We start from the raw sequence: 18,633 nt of genomic DNA on the forward strand, positions 1-18,633 counted from the left end.
TTGTTGTTGTTGTTGTTGTTGTAGTGACCGCCAGTTCCCAGCCTGTCCCCTTGCTGTCCTCATCTTTTCCATGCAAGGCTGAGCATTCTTCAGAGACAGGTGAACATTTGTTAGACACACAGTGTCATGTCATCCCAGTATCTCATTTGTATTTTTGTCTTAAAAATGCATTTACAATTGTTTACTTGCTATTGTAGTGACCTCCAGTCCCCAACCTGTACCTTCTCTGTCCTCATCTTTTCCTGGTCACGCTGATCTTCGTTCAGAAACAGGTGAGTAGTAACAGATGGTCAAACCAAAAACGTTTCTGCTATTTATCATCTTGGCTAAATACTGATTAAATGTTAATGTGATTGTTGTAGGTGCCACATTCACACCACCTTTGCCCATGAAAGCCTCACCTGCTAGCAGCCGCACTGGACCTGTGAAGACTGGTGGTAGAGTGTTTGTGTTAGATCACAAAAAGTGGACAGCCCCAATGAAGGAGACCATTGACACTTTACTAAAGAAACACCATGGAAAGAAGGACATGCTTAAGCTTGTGGATCAGGAGTATGCAGCAATGGTCCACAGTTCCTGTACTGACCCTAACAGCATGCTCCATTCAACCACAAGATTACACATCTCACAGTATGTCAAACACCTTGCAAAACTCTTAAACACCAGTTCTTCCTTAAATACAAGTCCAGAAAAACTTGTTGAGACACAACAACTCTGGTATTCGCTGACAGAGGGTAGTGAAACTACTAGTGTTCCAGTTACAACTGTGACTCCAGCAGTCATGCTCACACCTGCACCTCCTCCAACCACACCTATGACTCACGTGGCTGTTGAGAAAATTGTGGAAGAAATTATGGAGAGACAGCAACAGCAGCTGCAGCAAAAGCAACAGCAACAACCCACCGAACAGAAAAAGAAACAAACAAAGACCTGTCTCGCCTGTGGACAGCCCAAATCTCGGTACGAGAATGATGGCTCCTCCATTCACTTCTTTTACCAGCAGGGTCCTGTTAGATACTTCTATTGTTCAACAAAGGTTTTTACAACCTACAGTGCAGAAGGTCTAACAAACCAAAGAATGCCTTTTCAGGACTTTATGGAGACAGAGTTTTTTCAGAGGGAACTGGAAGCCACAAAAAAACGAGTTGAGGAGAAAGGGCAACAGAAACGGAAGAGGTCTGATACGCAACCTCAACCCACTGGTCGCCTGTGCAGATTCTGCAAAATGGAACTGAAGCAGGGCCCAAACAGTCCACATGTTCACACGGGCTTTCCCGGGGTATCAGGGAAATACATATACTGTCCTGCTAAAGTCTTTTTTATTTACAAAGATCAGGGCATGGACAAAGAGTTGACCTGGAAAGACTTTAAAGATTCTGTTTTTTATGAGGCAGAAAAGCAAAGATGGATTGCAGAGAAAGGAAAATAAGTCTTTTTTTCCTTTTGTTTTCTGTAAATAATTATATATGTTCTTTGGATTTATTTAGATTTCATTGATAGTTTTTATTGTTTTATAGTTTCACCTACTTCATATAACTCTGTAACTATAATAATAACTGATTAGAAACCTTTTAATCCACAACTCATGTCAATATTATTTTTATGTCATATAAATTAAAATGTTGTTTTTTTACTTTTAAATCTTTTGTTAATTTGATGTTTGTAGATTAAAACCTGACATTCATAAATAACATTTATTTCTGCTTATATTTTTATTATACAAATACATAAAAATTTAATTATGTATAAATTATATAAAATTTAATATAAAGTTGCTGCCTTATTTTGTACATTTGGAATTTGCAGAATAACATGACAAATATATATTGAATTTTGAATAACATTTATAAAGTTCAGTATATATATAGTAAATACAAAAATAAAATATATGAATATATAAATATGTTTTACATATAAATATATATAATATAAAATATATTTATTAACATATGTCAAATAAAACATTTATAAACATAACATGACAAATAAATATTGAATTTTGAGTAAGATTTATATATGTTTTATTAAATCTGATGCTGTCCAAGGTGCTGATTCAATACTGTAGCTACTTTGGCCAATAACCACACATAAAAGAAATATAAATAATTGTTTCATGTAAATAATGATGTAACGTTTTTACTGGAAGGCTGTAGGGTGTCTTTTTGTGTTTACATTTGCTTTAAGTTCACATTTGAGCAGAGCGCAAAACTGCAGTGAGCGGGATTCGAACCCCGGTCCAGACGTTTACCCCAAATAATGTGAAAAAATCTGATTGGTTGTTGGTGTAATTCAAAACCTTGGACAGCGGCAACAAAGCTTGCATTTCATTGGCTGTCAGCATGTTCCAACTATCCACGGCTGGCCCCCGCGTGGCAGGCGAGAATTCTACCACTGAACCACCAATGCTCGGCTGGGAGACTTTCGGCATTCACATTGCCCTGGATTTAGTAATGGTGCGTAACTGTTACACGTCAAATCCAGGTAAAGGGGGGTTGGGTCAATATGCAAAGTTTGGAGCTCCTTCTAGCAAATCAGGCTTGGCCTTCAAGGCTCATTTTAAAGAATCCCACACACATGCAAACACACACCCCTTACTTAAAAGAACTCTGTTCCTGCATTTGCCCGGGAATCAGAGCCAGGCCTCCTGTGTGGCAGGCGAGAATGGATGATGGAAGAGACTTTTTAACTTTTACTCCTCCCATTTGGAGTGAGGGGGAGATGAAAATCTTATCGGCACCCTAGATTACCCTTTGTGAGTATAGTGGTTTACCACAGGGAGCGCACATGCTCAAGCGCATGGGCACACAACTCGAGTTTCTCTTCATAGACGCATAAATCTTTCGCCTTTTACTAAAGATTTCCGTGGAGGGGAACCTTTCCGAGTGACCTGTATTTTTGGGTGCTCTGCTCACAGCAGAGCTGCACTGCAGTTTCAATAGCAGACTAAATCTGACCACACACCAATGTGCATTGGAGCAAAGCGTGCATTCTCGTGGACCGTGTTTCCAGCCTTTGCGCTTCCTGTGTCGCAACTTCACATTTTTTTTCAGCCAGCATGGAAAGACAGCACTCTCATGACATGATGGGATCCAAACCTTGGGCTTCAGCTACTTTGGCCCTGTCAGTGACTTATGTACTTCCAGCATTCTTTTCTGCTCACAACAGAGCTGTATTGGAGTGTCAAGAGTAAAACTGGCCACCAGCCAATGGGCGGTGGAACGAAGCGCGCCTCACCACGTTCTGTACTTGCGGCCTTTGCGCTTTCTGGGTCGCAGCTCCAGATTTCTTTAGCCCGCATGGAAAGACAGCACTCTCTCGTACATGACGGGATACAAACAAAGATGGCTTCAGCTCCTTTTGCCCTATCAGTGACTTGTGCATTTCAAGCATTCTTTTCAGATGGCTAAAAGCTGGAGTCGGGAACTTGCGTTGGTGGTATAGTGGTGAGCATAGCTGCCTTCCAAGCAGTTGACCCGGGTTCGATTCCCGGCCAACGCATTTGTTTTGGCTCTGGCTGACGTTGAAGCAGAACTCCTTCTGTGACCTCTGTCAGCACCAAAATCTTTTGGATGAGTCGTTCAGCAGCAGCAAAGAGCTGGGTCTCCCCGTCGGGGAATCGAACCCCGGTCTTCCGCGTGACAGGCGGAGAAACTGTCCACTATACTAACGAGGAGCTGTACCCGCTGTGCTTCGCCCCCAGCTGACTTGACTTCACCGACATCAGCATAAGGAGCCACTACTCCATGAAAAAAACAAATCAACCTGCCTTGATCTTATTGAGTCTCCCAATATCTTGAATGCTACACATTACAGGGGGTCCTCATTTGGACCACTTTACTATTATTACTATTTTTTTTTACTTTTCATAATGGGAACATGAAAAAAAGGATGGGAAATCTTGTGGCAGTAACATCGCATTTACGTGGATCATATCGCCCACTGCTAGAATTCTACCACTGAACCACCAATGCTCGGAAAGGAGGGAGAACGTTTGGAATTAACACCGCATTTACGAGTATATTGCCCACTGCTAAACTTCGTCAACCTATAGATAAAGTGAACAAGTTTTATAGGCATTTGACGAATATAGACGGACTAATGAGTTTCTGAAAAGATTCGGCAGGGAACGGGGGTTGGTCGGTATGCAAAGGTTGGAGCTCCTTCAAGTAAATCAGGCTTCATTTTAAAGAACCTTACACACATGCAAGCACACACACAACTTAATTAAAAGCACTCCGTTCCTGCATTGGCCGGGAATCGGACCCGGGTCTCCCGCGTGGCAGGCGAGAATTCTACCACTGAACCACCAATGCTCGGCTGGGAGACTTTCGGCCTTCACATTGCCCTGGATTTAGTAATGGTGCGTAACTGTTACACATCAAATCCAGGTAAAGGGGGGTTGGGTCAATATGCAAAGTTTGGAGCTCCTTCTAGCAAATCAGGCTTGGCCTTCAAGGCTCATTTTAAAGAATCCCACACACATGCAAACACACCCCTTACTTAAAAGAACTCTGTTCCTGCATTTGCCCGGGAATCAGAGCCAGGCCTCCTGTGTGGCAGGCGAGAATGGATGATGGAAGAGACTTTTTAACTTTTACTCCTCCCATTTGGAGTGAGGGGGAGATGAAAATCTTATCGGCACCCTAGATTACCCTTTGTGAGTATAGTGGTTTACCACAGGGAGCGCACATGCTCAAGCGCATGGGCACACAACTCGAGTTTCTCTTCATAGACGCATAAATCTTTCGCCTTTTACTAAAGATTTCCGTGGAGGGGAACCTTTCCGAGTGACCTGTATTTTTGGGTGCTCTGCTCACAGCAGAGCTGCACTGCAGTTTCAATAGCAGACTAAATCTGACCACACACCAATGTGCATTGGAGCAAAGCGTGCTTTCTCGTGGACCGTGTTTGCAGCCTTTGCGCTTCCTGTGTCGCAACTTCACATTTTTTTTTCAGCCAGCATGGAAAGACAGCACTCTCATGACATGATGGGATCCAAACCTTGGGCTTCAGCTATTTTGGCCCTGTCAGTGACTTATGTACTTCCAGCATTCTTTTCTGCTCACAACAGAGCTGTATTGGAGTGTCAAGAGTAAAACTGGCCACCAGCCAATGGGCGGTGGAACGAAGCGCGCCTCACCACGTTCTGTACTTGCGGCCTTTGCGCTTTCTGCGTCGCAGCTCCAGATTTCTTTAGCCCGCATGGAAAGACAGCACTCTCTCGTACATGACGGGATACAAACAAAGATGGCTTCAGCTCCTTTTGCCCTATCAGTGACTTGTGCATTTCAAGCATTCTTTTCAGATGGCTAAAAGCTGGAGTCGGGAACTTGCGTTGGTGGTATAGTGGTGAGCATAGCTGCCTTCCAAGCAGTTGACCCGGGTTCGATTCCCGGCCAAAGCATTTGTTTTGGCTCTGGCTGACGTTGAAGCAGAACTCCTTCTGTGACCTCTGTCAGCACCAAAATCTTTTGGATGAGTCGTTCAGCAGCAGCAAAGAGCTGGGTCTCCCCGTCGGGGAATCGAACCCCGGTCTTCCGCGTGACAGGCGGAGATACTGTCCACTATACTAACGAGGAGCTGTACCCGCTATGCTTCGCCCCCAGCCGACTTGACTTCACCGACATCAGCATAAGGAGCCACTACTCCATGAAAAAAACAAATCAACCTGCCTTGATCTTATTGAGTCTCCCAATATCTTGAATTCTACACATTACAGGGGGTCCTCATTTGGACCACTTTACTATTATTACTATTTTTTTTTTACTTTTCATAATGGGAACATGAAAAAAAGGATGGGAAATCATGTGGCAGTAACATCGCATTTACGTGGATCATATCGCCCACTGCTAGAATTCTACCACTGAACCACCAATGCTCGGAAAGGAGGGAGAACGTTTGGAATTAACACAGCATTTACGAGTATATTGCCCACTGCTAAACTTCGTCAACCTATAGATAAAGTGAACAAGTTTTATAGGCATTTGACGAATATAGACGGACTAATGAGTTTCTGAAAAGATTCGGCAGGGAACGGGGGTTGGTCGGTATGCAAAGGTTGGAGCTCCTTCAAGTAAATCAGGCTTCATTTTAAAGAACCTTACACACATGCAAGCACACACACAACTTAATTAAAAGCACTCCGTTCCTGCATTGGCCGGGAATCGGACCCGGGTCTCCCGCGTGGCAGGCGAGAATTCTACCACTGAACCACCAATGCTCGGCTGGGAGAACTTCGGCCTTCACATTGCCCTGGATTTAGTAATGGTGCGTAACTGTTACACGTCAAATCCAGGTAAAGGGGGGTTGGGTCAATATGCAAAGTTTGGAGCTCCTTCTAGCAAATCAGGCTTGGCCTTCAAGGCTCATTTTAAAGAATCCCACACACATGCAAACACACACCCCTTACTTAAAAGAACTCTGTTCCTGCATTTGCCCGGGAATCAGAGCCAGGCCTCCTGTGTGGCAGGCGAGAATGGATGATGGAAGAGACTTTTTAACTTTTACTCCTCCCATTTGGAGTGAGGGGGAGACGAAAATCTTATCGGCACCCTAGATTACCCTTTGTGAGTATAGTGGTTTACCACAGGGAGCGCACATGCTCAAGCGCATGGGCACACAACTCGAGTTTCTCTTCATAGACGCATAAATCTTTCGCCTTTTACTAAAGATTTCCGTGGAGGGGAAGCTTTCTGAGTGACCTGTATTTTTGGGTGCTCTGCTCACAGCAAAGCTGCACTGCAGTTTCAATAGCAGACTAAATCTGACCACACACCAATGTGCATTGGAGCAAAGCGTGCTTTCTCGTGGACCGTGTTTGCAGCCTTTGCGCTTCCTGTGTCGCAACTTCACATTTTTTTTCAGCCAGCATGGAAAGACAGCACTCTCATGACATGATGGGATCCAAACCTTGGGCTTCAGCTACTTTGGCCCTGTCAGTGACTTATGTACTTCCAGCATTCTTTTCTGCTCACAACAGAGCTGTATTGGAGTGTCAAGAGTAAAACTGGCCACCAGCCAATGGGCGGTGGAACGAAGCGCGCCTCACCACGTTCTGTACTTGCGGCCTTTGCGCTTTCTGCGTCGCAGCTCCAGATTTCTTTAGCCCGCATGGAAAGACAGCACTCTCTCGTACATGACGGGATACAAACAAAGATGGCTTCAGCTCCTTTTGCCCTATCAGTGACTTGTGCATTTCAAGCATTCTTTTGAGATGGCTAAAAGCTGGAGTCGGGAACTTGCGTTGGTGGTATAGTGGTGAGCATAGCTGCCTTCCAAGCAGTTGACCCGGGTTCGATTCCCGGCCAACGCATTTGTTTTGGCTCTGGCTGACGTTGAAGCAGAACTCCTTCTGTGACCTCTGTCAGCACCAAAATCTTTTGGATGAGTCGTTCAGCAGCAGCAAAGAGCTGGGTCTCCCCGTCGGGGAATCTAACCCCGGTCTTCCGCGTGACAGGCGGAGATACTGTCCACTATACTAACGAGGAGCTGTACCCGCTGTGCTTCGCCCCCAGCCGACTTGACTTCACCGACATCAGCATAAGGAGCCACTACTCCATGAAAAAAACAAATCAACCTGCCTTGATCTTATTGAGTCTCCCAATATCTTGAATGCTACACATTACAGGGGGGTCCTCATTTGGACCACTTTACTATTATTACTATTTTTTTTTACTTTTCATAATGGGAACATGAAAAAAAGGATGGGAAATCATGTGGCAGTAACATCGCATTTACGTGGATCATATCGCCCACTGCTAGAATTCTACCACTGAACCACCAATGCTCGGAAAGGAGGGAGAACGTTTGGAATTAACACCGCATTTACGAGTATATTGCCCACTGCTAAACTTCGTCAACCTATAGATAAAGTGAACAAGTTTTATAGGCATTTGACGAATATAGACGGACTAATGAGTTTCTGAAAAGATTCGGCAGGGAACGGGGGTTGGTCGGTATGCAAAGGTTGGAGCTCCTTCAAGTAAATCAGGCTTCATTTTAAAGAACCTTACACACATGCAAGCACACACACAACTTAATTAAAAGCACTCCGTTCCTGCATTGGCCGGGAATCGGACCCGGGTCTCCCGCGTGGCAGGCGAGAATACTACCACTGAACCACCAATGCTCGGCTGGGAGACTTTCGGCCTTCACATTGCCCTGGATTTAGTAATGGTGCGTAACTGTTACACGTCAAATCCAGGTAAAGGGGGGTTGGGTCAATATGCAAAGTTTGGAGCTCCTTCTAGCAAATCAGGCTTGGCCTTCAAGGCTCATTTTAAAGAATCCCACACACATGCAAACACACACCCCTTACTTAAAAGAACTCTGTTCCTGCATTTGCCCGGGAATCAGAGCCAGGCCTCCTGTGTGGCAGGCGAGAATGGATGATGGAAGAGACTTTTTAACTTTTACTCCTCCCATTTGGAGTGAGGAAGAGATGAAAATCTTATCGGCACCCTAGATTACCCTTTGTGGGTATAGTGGTTTACCACAGGGAGCGCACATGCTCAAGCGCATGGGCACACAACTCGAGTTTCTCTTCATAGACGCATAAATCTTTCGCCTTTTACTAAAGATTTCCGTGGAGGGGAACCTTTCCGAGTGACCTGTATTTTTGGGTGCTCTGCTCACAGCAGAGCTGCACTGCAGTTTCAATAGCAGACTAAATCTGACCACACACCAAAGTGCATTGGAGCAAAGCGTGCTTTCTCGTGGACCGTGTTTGCAGCCTTTGCGCTTCCTGTGTCGCAACTTCACATTTTTTTTCAGCCAGCATGGAAAGACAGCACTCTCATGACATGATGGGATCCAAACCTTGGGCTTCAGCTACTTTGGCCCTGTCAGTGACTTATGTACTTCCAGCATTCTTTTCTGCTCACAACAGAGCTGTATTGGAGTGTCAAGAGTAAAACTGGCCACCAGCCAATGGGCGGTGGAACGAAGCGCGCCTCACCACGTTCTGTACTTGCGGCCTTTGCGCTTTCTGGGTCGCAGCTCCAGATTTCTTTAGCCCGCATGGAAAGACAGCACTCTCTCGTACATGACGGGATACAAACAAAGATGGCTTCAGCTCCTTTTGCCCTATCAGTGACTTGTGCATTTCAAGCATTCTTTTCAGATGGCTAAAAGCAGGAGTCGGGAACTTGCGTTGGTGGTATAGTGGTGAGCATAGCTGCCTTCCAAGCATTTGACCCGGGTTCGATTCCCGGCCAACGCATTTGTTTTGGCTCTGGCTGACGTTGAAGCAGAACTCCTTCTGTGACCTCTGTCAGCACCAAAATCTTTTGGATGAGTCGTTCAGCAGCAGCAAAGAGCTGGGTCTCCCCGTCGGGGAATCGAACCCCGGTCTTCCGCGTGACAGGCGGAGATACTGTCCACTATACTAACGAGGAGCTGTACCCGCTGTGCTTCGCCCCCAGCCGACTTGACTTCACCGACATCAGCATAAGGAGCCACTACTCCATGAAAAAAACAAATCAACCTGCCTTGATCTTATTGAGTCTCCCAATATCTTGAATGCTACACATTACAGGGGGTCCTCATTTGGACCACTTTACTATTATTACTATTTTTTTTTACTTTTCATAATGGGAACATGAAAAAAAGGATGGGAAATCTTGTGGCAGTAACATCGCATTTACGTGGATCATATCGCCCACTGCTAGAATTCTACCACTGAACCACCAATGCTCGGAAAGGAGGGAGAACGTTTGGAATTAACACCGCATTTACGAGTATATTGCCCACTGCTAAACTTCGTCAACCTATAGATAAAGTGAACAAGTTTTATAGGCATTTGACGAATATAGACGGACTAATGAGTTTCTGAAAAGATTCGGCAGGGAACGGGGGTTGGTCGGTATGCAAAGGTTGGAGCTCCTTCAAGTAAATCAGGCTTCATTTTAAAGAACCTTACACACATGCAAGCACACACACAACTTAATTAAAAGCACTCCGTTCCTGCATTGGCCGGGAATCGGACCCGGGTCTCCCGCGTGGCAGGCGAGAATACTACCACTGAACCACCAATGCTCGGCTGGGAGACTTTCGGCCTTCACATTGCCCTGGATTTAGTAATGGTGCGTAACTGTTACACGTCAAATCCAGGTAAAGGGGGGTTGGGTCAATATGCAAAGTTTGGAGCTCCTTCTAGCAAATCAGGCTTGGCCTTCAAGGCTCATTTTAAAGAATCCCACACACATGCAAACACACACCCCTTACTTAAAAGTACTCTGTTCCTGCATTTGCCCGGGAATCAGAGCCAGGCCTCCTGTGTGGCAGGCGAGAATGGATGATGGAAGAGACTTTTTAACTTTTACTCCTCCCATTTGGAGTGAGGGGGAGACGAAAATCTTATCGGCACCCTAGATTACCCTTTGTGAGTATAGTGGTTTACCACAGGGAGCGCACATGCTCAAGCGCATGGGCACACAACTCGAGTTTCTCTTCATAGACGCATAAATCTTTCGCCTTTTACTAAAGATTTCCGTGGAGGGGAACCTTTCTGAGTGACCTGTATTTTTGGGTGCTCTGCTCACAGCAAAGCTGCACTGCAGTTTCAATAGCAGACTAAATCTGACCACACACCAATGTGCATTGGAGCAAAGCGTGCTTTCTCGTGGACCGTGTTTGCAGCCTTTGCGCTTCCTGTGTCGCAACTTCACATTTTTTTTCAGCCAGCATGGAAAGACAGCACTCTCATGACATGATGGGATCCAAACCTTGGGCTTCAGCTACTTTGGCCCTGTCAGTGACTTATGTACTTCCAGCATTCTTTTCTGCTCACAACAGAGCTGTATTGGAGTGTCAAGAGTAAAACTGGCCACCAGCCAATGGGCGGTGGAACGAAGCGCGCCTCACCACGTTCTGTACTTGCGGCCTTTGCGCTTTCTGCGTCGCAGCTCCAGATTTCTTTAGCCCGCATGGAAAGACAGCACTCTCTCGTACATGACGGGATACAAACAAAGATGGCTTCAGCTCCTTTTGCCCTATCAGTGACTTGTGCATTTCAAGCATTCTTTTGAGATGGCTAAAAGCTGGAGTCGGGAACTTGCGTTGGTGGTATAGTGGTGAGCATAGCTGCCTTCCAAGCAGTTGACCCAGGTTCGATTCCCGGCCAACGCATATGTTTTGGCTCTGGCTGACGTTGAAGCAGAACTCCTTCTGTGACCTCTGTCAGCACCAAAATCTTTTGGATGAGTCGTTCAGCAGCAGCAAAGAGCTGGGTCTCCCCATCGGGGAATCGAACCCCGGTCTTCCGCGTGACAGGCGGAGATACTGTCCACTATACTAACGAGGAGCTGTACCCGCTGTGCTTCGCCCCCAGCCGACTTGACTTCACCGACATCAGCATAAGGAGCCACTACTCCATGAAAAAAACAAATCAACCTGCCTTGATCTTATTGAGTCTCCCAATATCTTGAATGCTACACATTACAGGGGGTCCTCATTTGGACCACTTTACTATTATTACTATTTTTTTTTACTTTTCATAATGGGAACATGAAAAAAAGGATGGGAAATCATGTGGCAGTAACATCGCATTTACGTGGATCATATCGCCCACTGCTAGAATTCTACCACTGAACCACCAATGCTCAGAAAGGAGGGAGAACGTTTGGAATTAACACCGCATTTACGAGTATATTGCCCACTGCTAAACTTCGTCAACCTATAGATAAAGTGAACAAGTTTTATAGGCATTTGACGAATATAGACGGACTAATGAGTTTCTGAAAAGATTCGGCAGGGAACGGGGGTTGGTCGGTATGCAAAGGTTGGAGCTCCTTCAAGTAAATCAGGCTTCATTTTAAAGAACCTTACACACATGCAAGCACACACACAACTTAATTAAAAGCACTCCGTTCCTGCATTGGCCGGGAATCGGACCCGGGTCTCCCGCGTGGCAGGCGAGAATACTACCACTGAACCACCAATGCTCGGCTGGGAGACTTTCGGCCTTCACATTGCCCTGGATTTAGTAATGGTGCGTAACTGTTACACGTCAAATCCAGGTAAAGGGGGGTTGGGTCAATATGCAAAGTTTGGAGCTCCTTCTAGAAAATCAGGCTTGGCCTTCAAGGCTCATTTTAAAGAATCCCACACACATGCAAACACACACCCCTTACTTAAAAGAACTCTGTTCCTGCATTTGCCCGGGAATCAGAGCCAGGCCTCCTGTGTGGCTGGCGAGAATGGATGATGGAAGAGACTTTTTAACTTTTACTCCTCCCATTTGGAGTGAGGAAGAGATGAAAATCTTATCGGCACCCTAGATTACCCTTTGTGAGTATAGTGGTTTACCACAGGGAGTGCACATGCTCAAGCGCATGGGCACACAACTCGAGTTTCTCTTCATAGACGCATAAATCTTTCGCCTTTTACTAAAGATTTCCGTGGAGGGGAACCTTTCCGAGTGACCTGTATTTTTGGGTGCTCTGCTCACAGCAGAGCTGCACTGCAGTTTCAATAGCAGACTAAATCTGACCACACACCAATGTGCATTGGAGCAAAGCGTGCTTTCTCGTGGACCGTGTTTGCAGCCTTTGCGCTTCCTGTGTCGCAACTTCACATTTTTTTTCAGCCAGCATGGAAAGACAGCACTCTCATGACATGATGGGATCCAAACCTTGGGCTTCAGCTACTTTGGCCCTGTCAGTGACTTATGTACTTCCAGCATTCTTTTCAGCTCACAACAGAGCTGTATTGGAGTGTCAAGAGTAAAACTGGCCACCAGCCAATGGGCGGTGGAACGAAGCGCGCCTCACCACGTTCTGTACTTGCGGCCTTTGCGCTTTCTGGGTCGCAGCTCCAGATTTCTTTAGCCCGCATGGAAAGACAGCACTCTCTCGTACATGACGGGATACAAACAAAGATGGCTTCAGCTCCTTTTGCCCTATCAATGACTTGTGCATTTCAAGCATTCTTTTCAGATGGCTAAAAGCTAGAGTCGGGAACTTGCGTTGGTGGTATAGTGGTGAGCATAGCTGCCTTCCAAGCAGTTGACCCGGGTTCGATTCCCGGCCAACGCATTTGTTTTGGCTCTGGCTGACGTTGAAGCAGAACTCCTTCTGTGACCTCTGTCAGCACCAAAATCTTTTGGATGAGTCGTTCAGCAGCAGCAAAGAGCTGGGTCTCCCCGTCGGGGAATCGAACCCCGGTCTTCCGCGTGACAGGCGGAGATACTGTCCACTATACTAACGAGGAGCTGTACCCGCTGTGCTTCGCCCCCAGCCGACTTGACTTCACCGACATCAGCATAAGGAGCCACTACTCCATGAAAAAAACAAATCAACCTGCCTTGATCTTATTGAGTCTCCCAATATCTTGAATGCTACACATTACAGGGGGTCCTCATTTGGACCACTTTACTATTATTACTATTTTTTTTTACTTTTCATAATGGGAACATGAAAAAAAGGATGGGAAATCATGTGGCAGTAACATCGCATTTACGTGGATCATATCGCCCACTGCTAGAATTCTACCACTGATCCACCAATGCTCGGAAAGGAGGGAGAACGTTTGGAATTAACACCGCATTTACGAGTATATTGCCCACTGCTAAACTTCGTCAACCTATAGATAAAGTGAACAAGTTTTATAGGCATTTGACGAATATAGACGGACTAATGAGTTTCTGAAAAGATTCGGCAGGGAACGGGGGTTGGTCGGTATGCAAAGGTTGGAGCTCCTTCAAGTAAATCAGGCTTCATTTTAAAGAACCTTACACACATGCAAGCACACACACAACTTAATTAAAAGCACTCCGTTCCTGCATTGGCCGGGAATCGGACCCGGGTCTCCCGCGTGGCAGGCGAGAATACTACCACTGAACCACCAATGCTCGGCTGGGAGACTTTCGGCCTTCACATTGCCCTGGATTTAGTAATGGTGCGTAACTGTTACACGTCAAATCCAGGTAAAGGGGGGTTGGGTCAATATGCAAAGTTTGGAGCTCCTTCTAGCAAATCAGGCTTGGCCTTCAAGGCTCATTTTAAAGAATCCCACACACATGCAAACACACACCCCTTACTTAAAAGAACTCTGTTCCTGCATTTGCCCGGGAATCAGAGCCAGGCCTCCTGTGTGGCAGGCGAGAATGGATGATGGAAGAGACTTTTTAACTTTTACTCCTCCCATTTGGAGTGAGGGGGAGACGAAAATCTTATCGGCACCCTAGATTACCCTTTGTGAGTATAGTGGTTTACCACAGGGAGCGCACATGCTCAAGCGCATGGGCACACAACTCGAGTTTCTCTTCATAGACGCATAAATCTTTCGCCTTTTACTAAAGATTTCCGTGGAGGGGAACCTTTCTGAGTGACCTGTATTTTTGGGTGCTCTGCTCACAGCAAAGCTGCACTGCAGTTTCAATAGCAGACTAAATCTGACCACACACCAATGTGCATTGGAGCAAAGCGTGCTTTCTCGTGGACCGTGTTTGCAGCCTTTGCGCTTCCTGTGTCGCAACTTCACATTTTTTTTCAGCCAGCATGGAAAGACAGCACTCTCATGACATGATGGGATCCAAACCTTGGGCTTCAGCTACTTTGGCCCTGTCAGTGACTTATGTACTTCCAGCATTCTTTTCTGCTCACAACAGAGCTGTATTGGAGTGTCAAGAGTAAAACTGGCCACCAGCCAATGGGCGGTGGAACGAAGCGCGCCTCACCACGTTCTGTACTTGCGGCCTTTGCGCTTTCTGCGTCGCAGCTCCAGATTTCTTTAGCCCGCATGGAAAGACAGCACTCTCTCGTACATGACGGGATACAAACAAAGATGGCTTCAGCTCCTTTTGCCCTATCAGTGACTTGTGCATTTCAAGCATTCTTTTGAGATGGCTAAAAGCTGGAGTCGGGAACTTGCGTTGGTGGTATAGTGGTGAGCATAGCTGCCTTCCAAGCAGTTGACCCGGGTTCGATTCCCGGCCAACGCATTTGTTTTGGCTCTGGCTGACGTTGAAGCAGAACTCCTTCTGTGACCTCTGTCAGCACCAAAATCTTTTGGATGAGTCGTTCAGCAGCAGCAAAGAGCTGGGTCTCCCCGTCGGGGAATCGAACCCCGGTCTTCCGCGTGACAGGCGGAGATACTGTCCACTATACTAACGAGGAGCTGTACCCGCTGTGCTTCGCCCCCAGCCGACTTGACTTCACCGACATCAGCATAAGGAGCCACTACTCCATGAAAAAAACAAATCAACCTGCCTTGATCTTATTGAGTCTCCCAATATCTTGAATGCTACACATTACAGGGGGTCCTCATTTGGACCACTTTACTATTATTACTATTTTTTTTTACTTTTCATAATGGGAACATGAAAAAAAGGATGGGAAATCATGTGGCAGTAACATCGCATTTACGTGGATCATATCGCCCACTGCTAGAATTCTACCACTGAACCACCAATGCTCGGAAAGGAGGGAGAACGTTTGGAATTAACACCGCATTTACGAGTATATTGCCCACTGCTAAACTTCGTCAACCTATAGATAAAGTGAACAAGTTTTATAGGCATTTGACGAATATAGACGGACTAATGAGTTTCTGAAAAGATTCGGCAGGGAACGGGGGTTGGTCGGTATGCAAAGGTTGGAGCTCCTTCAAGTAAATCAGGCTTCATTTTAAAGAACCTTACACACATGCAAGCACACACACAACTTAATTAAAAGCACTCCGTTCCTGCATTGGCCGGGAATCGGACCCGGGTCTCCCGCGTGGCAGGCGAGAATACTACCACTGAACCACCAATGCTCGGCTGGGAGACTTTCGGCCTTCACATTGCCCTGGATTTAGTAATGGTGCGTAACTGTTACACGTCAAATCCAGGTAAAGGGGGGTTGGGTCAATATGCAAAGTTTGGAGCTCCTTCTAGCAAATCAGGCTTGGCCTTCAAGGCTCATTTTAAAGAATCCCACACACATGCAAACACACACCCCTTACTTAAAAGAACTCTGTTCCTGCATTTGCCCGGGAATCAGAGCCAGGCCTCCTGTGTGGCAGGCGAGAATGGATGATGGAAGAGACTTTTTAACTTTTACTCCTCCCATTTGGAGTGAGGAAGAGATGAAAATCTTATCGGCACCCTAGATTACCCTTTGTGGGTATAGTGGTTTACCACAGGGAGCGCACATGCTCAAGCGCATGGGCACACAACTCGAGTTTCTCTTCATAGACGCATAAATCTTTCGCCTTTTACTAAAGATTTCCGTGGAGGGGAACCTTTCCGAGTGACCTGTATTTTTGGGTGCTCTGCTCACAGCAGAGCTGCACTGCAGTTTCAATAGCAGACTAAATCTGACCACACACCAAAGTGCATTGGAGCAAAGCGTGCTTTCTCGTGGACCGTGTTTGCAGCCTTTGCGCTTCCTGTGTCGCAACTTCACATTTTTTTTCAGCCAGCATGGAAAGACAGCACTCTCATGACATGATGGGATCCAAACCTTGGGCTTCAGCTACTTTGGCCCTGTCAGTGACTTATGTACTTCCAGCATTCTTTTCTGCTCACAACAGAGCTGTATTGGAGTGTCAAGAGTAAAACTGGCCACCAGCCAATGGGCGGTGGAACGAAGCGCGCCTCACCACGTTCTGTACTTGCGGCCTTTGCGCTTTCTGGGTCGCAGCTCCAGATTTCTTTAGCCCGCATGGAAAGACAGCACTCTCTCGTACATGACGGGATACAAACAAAGATGGCTTCAGCTCCTTTTGCCCTATCAGTGACTTGTGCATTTCAAGCATTCTTTTCAGATGGCTAAAAGCAGGAGTTGGGAACTTGCGTTGGTGGTATAGTGGTGAGCATAGCTGCCTTCCAAGCAGTTGACCCGGGTTCGATTCCCGGCCAACGCATTTGTTTTGGCTCTGGCTGACGTTGAAGCAGAACTCCTTCTGTGACCTCTGTCAGCACCAAAATCTTTTGGATGAGTCGTTCAGCAGCAGCAAAGAGCTGGGTCTCCCCGTCGGGGAATCGAACCCCGGTCTTCCGCGTGACAGGCGGAGATACTGTCCACTATACTAACGAGGAGCTGTACCCGCTGTGCTTCGCCCCCAGCCGACTTGACTTCACCGACATCAGCATAAGGAGCCACTACTCCATGAAAAAAACAAATCAACCTGCCTTGATCTTATTGAGTCTCCCAATATCTTGAATGCTACACATTACAGGGGGTCCTCATTTGGACCACTTTACTATTATTACTATTTTTTTTTACTTTTCATAATGGGAACATGAAAAAAAGGATGGGAAATCTTGTGGCAGTAACATCGCATTTACGTGGATCATATCACCCACTGCTAGAATTCTACCACTGAACCACCAATGCTCGGAAAGGAGGGAGAACGTTTGGAATTAACACCGCATTTACGAGTATATTGCCCACTGCTAAACTTCGTCAACCTATAGATAAAGTGAACAAGTTTTATAGGCATTTGACGAATATAGACGGACTAATGAGTTTCTGAAAAGATTCGGCAGGGAACGGGGGTTGGTCGGTATGCAAAGGTTGGAGCTTCTTCAAGTAAATCAGGCTTCATTTTAAAGAACCTTACACACATGCAAGCACACACACAACTTAATTAAAAGCACTCCGTTCCTGCATTGGCCGGGAATCGGACCCGGGTCTCCCGCGTGGCAGGCGAGAATTCTACCACTGAACCACCAATGCTCGGCTGGGAGACTTTCGGCCTTCACATTGCCCTGGATTTAGTAATGGTGCGTAACTGTTACACGTCAAATCCAGGTAAAGGGGGGTTGGGTCAATATGCAAAGTTTGGAGCTCCTTCTAGCAAATCAGGCTTGGCCTTCAAGGCTCATTTTAAAGAATCCCACACACATGCAAACACACACCCCTTACTTAAAAGAACTCTGTTCCTGCATTTGCCCGGGAATCAGAGCCAGGCCTCCTGTGTGGCAGGCGAGAATGGATGATGGAAGAGACTTTTTAACTTTTACTCCTCCCATTTGGAGTGAGGGGGAGATGAAAATCTTATCGGCACCCTAGATTACCCTTTGTGAGTATAGTGGTTTACCACAGGGAGCGCACATGCTCAAGCGCATGGGCACACAATTCGAGTTTCTCTTCATAGACGCGTAAATCTTTCGCCTTTTACTAAAGATTTCCGTGGAGGGGAACCTTTCCGAGTGACCTGTATTTTTGGGTGCTCTGCTCACAGCAGAGCTGCACTGCAGTTTCAATAGCAGACTAAATCTGACCACACACCAAAGTGCATTGGAGCAAAGCGTGCTTTCTCGTGGACCGTGTTTGCAGCCTTTGCGCTTCCTGTGTCGCAACTTCACATTTTTTTTCAGCCAGCATGGAAAGACAGCACTCTCATGACATGATGGGATCCAAACCTTGGGCTTCAGCTACTTTGGCCCTGTCAGTGACTTATGTACTTCCAGCATTCTTTTCTGCTCACAACAGAGCTGTATTGGAGTGTCAAGAGTAAAACTGGCCACCAGCCAATGGGCGGTGGAACGAAGCGCGCCTCACCACGTTCTGTACTTGCGGCCTTTGCGCTTTCTGGGTCGCAGCTCCAGATTTCTTTAGCCCGCATGGAAAGACAGCACTCTCTCGTACATGACGGGATACAAACAAAGATGGCTTCAGCTCCTTTTGCCCTATCAGTGACTTG

The 18,633-nt window shown here is 46.3% G+C and overlaps 22 non-coding genes across 22 annotated transcripts; 14 read left to right on the top strand and 8 right to left on the bottom strand.

Annotated features, from left to right (window-relative positions):
• The first annotated feature begins 2,805 nt into the window (after window positions 1-2,805).
• On the top strand, window positions 2,806-2,921 carry LOC141287399 (U5 spliceosomal RNA). Its single transcript, XR_012339459.1, has one exon. It is a non-coding gene; the product is annotated as a U5 spliceosomal RNA (small nuclear RNA).
• A 505-nt stretch (window positions 2,922-3,426) lies between these two features.
• On the top strand, window positions 3,427-3,498 carry trnag-ucc (transfer RNA glycine (anticodon UCC)). Its single transcript has one exon. It is a non-coding gene; the product is annotated as a tRNA-Gly (tRNA).
• Window positions 3,499-4,242: 744 nt separating this feature from the next.
• trnag-gcc (transfer RNA glycine (anticodon GCC)) lies at window positions 4,243-4,313 on the bottom strand. Its single transcript has one exon. It is a non-coding gene; the product is annotated as a tRNA-Gly (tRNA).
• A 397-nt stretch (window positions 4,314-4,710) lies between these two features.
• Window positions 4,711-4,826, top strand: LOC141287404 (U5 spliceosomal RNA). Its single transcript, XR_012339460.1, has one exon. It is a non-coding gene; the product is annotated as a U5 spliceosomal RNA (small nuclear RNA).
• Window positions 4,827-5,507: 681 nt separating this feature from the next.
• On the bottom strand, window positions 5,508-5,579 carry trnad-guc (transfer RNA aspartic acid (anticodon GUC)). Its single transcript has one exon. It is a non-coding gene; the product is annotated as a tRNA-Asp (tRNA).
• A 570-nt stretch (window positions 5,580-6,149) lies between these two features.
• Window positions 6,150-6,220, bottom strand: trnag-gcc (transfer RNA glycine (anticodon GCC)). Its single transcript has one exon. It is a non-coding gene; the product is annotated as a tRNA-Gly (tRNA).
• Window positions 6,221-6,619: 399 nt separating this feature from the next.
• LOC141290487 (U5 spliceosomal RNA) lies at window positions 6,620-6,735 on the top strand. The gene has a single exon (XR_012340163.1). It is a non-coding gene; the product is annotated as a U5 spliceosomal RNA (small nuclear RNA).
• A 505-nt stretch (window positions 6,736-7,240) lies between these two features.
• trnag-ucc (transfer RNA glycine (anticodon UCC)) lies at window positions 7,241-7,312 on the top strand. The gene has a single exon. It is a non-coding gene; the product is annotated as a tRNA-Gly (tRNA).
• A 1,215-nt stretch (window positions 7,313-8,527) lies between these two features.
• LOC141287412 (U5 spliceosomal RNA) lies at window positions 8,528-8,643 on the top strand. Its single transcript, XR_012339462.1, has one exon. It is a non-coding gene; the product is annotated as a U5 spliceosomal RNA (small nuclear RNA).
• A 680-nt stretch (window positions 8,644-9,323) lies between these two features.
• Window positions 9,324-9,395, bottom strand: trnad-guc (transfer RNA aspartic acid (anticodon GUC)). The gene has a single exon. It is a non-coding gene; the product is annotated as a tRNA-Asp (tRNA).
• Window positions 9,396-10,434: 1,039 nt separating this feature from the next.
• Window positions 10,435-10,550, top strand: LOC141288591 (U5 spliceosomal RNA). Its single transcript, XR_012339707.1, has one exon. It is a non-coding gene; the product is annotated as a U5 spliceosomal RNA (small nuclear RNA).
• Window positions 10,551-12,341: 1,791 nt separating this feature from the next.
• On the top strand, window positions 12,342-12,457 carry LOC141287425 (U5 spliceosomal RNA). The gene has a single exon (XR_012339464.1). It is a non-coding gene; the product is annotated as a U5 spliceosomal RNA (small nuclear RNA).
• Window positions 12,458-12,962: 505 nt separating this feature from the next.
• trnag-ucc (transfer RNA glycine (anticodon UCC)) lies at window positions 12,963-13,034 on the top strand. The gene has a single exon. It is a non-coding gene; the product is annotated as a tRNA-Gly (tRNA).
• Window positions 13,035-13,137: 103 nt separating this feature from the next.
• Window positions 13,138-13,209, bottom strand: trnad-guc (transfer RNA aspartic acid (anticodon GUC)). The gene has a single exon. It is a non-coding gene; the product is annotated as a tRNA-Asp (tRNA).
• A 1,039-nt stretch (window positions 13,210-14,248) lies between these two features.
• Window positions 14,249-14,364, top strand: LOC141288605 (U5 spliceosomal RNA). Its single transcript, XR_012339709.1, has one exon. It is a non-coding gene; the product is annotated as a U5 spliceosomal RNA (small nuclear RNA).
• Window positions 14,365-14,869: 505 nt separating this feature from the next.
• Window positions 14,870-14,941, top strand: trnag-ucc (transfer RNA glycine (anticodon UCC)). Its single transcript has one exon. It is a non-coding gene; the product is annotated as a tRNA-Gly (tRNA).
• Window positions 14,942-15,044: 103 nt separating this feature from the next.
• trnad-guc (transfer RNA aspartic acid (anticodon GUC)) lies at window positions 15,045-15,116 on the bottom strand. Its single transcript has one exon. It is a non-coding gene; the product is annotated as a tRNA-Asp (tRNA).
• A 1,039-nt stretch (window positions 15,117-16,155) lies between these two features.
• LOC141287432 (U5 spliceosomal RNA) lies at window positions 16,156-16,271 on the top strand. Its single transcript, XR_012339465.1, has one exon. It is a non-coding gene; the product is annotated as a U5 spliceosomal RNA (small nuclear RNA).
• A 505-nt stretch (window positions 16,272-16,776) lies between these two features.
• trnag-ucc (transfer RNA glycine (anticodon UCC)) lies at window positions 16,777-16,848 on the top strand. Its single transcript has one exon. It is a non-coding gene; the product is annotated as a tRNA-Gly (tRNA).
• Window positions 16,849-16,951: 103 nt separating this feature from the next.
• On the bottom strand, window positions 16,952-17,023 carry trnad-guc (transfer RNA aspartic acid (anticodon GUC)). Its single transcript has one exon. It is a non-coding gene; the product is annotated as a tRNA-Asp (tRNA).
• Window positions 17,024-17,592: 569 nt separating this feature from the next.
• Window positions 17,593-17,663, bottom strand: trnag-gcc (transfer RNA glycine (anticodon GCC)). The gene has a single exon. It is a non-coding gene; the product is annotated as a tRNA-Gly (tRNA).
• A 399-nt stretch (window positions 17,664-18,062) lies between these two features.
• Window positions 18,063-18,178, top strand: LOC141290408 (U5 spliceosomal RNA). Its single transcript, XR_012340141.1, has one exon. It is a non-coding gene; the product is annotated as a U5 spliceosomal RNA (small nuclear RNA).
• The last annotated feature ends 455 nt before the right edge of the window (window positions 18,179-18,633 follow it).

This window comes from Garra rufa, chromosome 1, assembly GCF_049309525.1.
Source record: "Garra rufa chromosome 1, GarRuf1.0, whole genome shotgun sequence".
Taxonomy (NCBI): domain Eukaryota; kingdom Metazoa; phylum Chordata; class Actinopteri; order Cypriniformes; family Cyprinidae; genus Garra; species Garra rufa.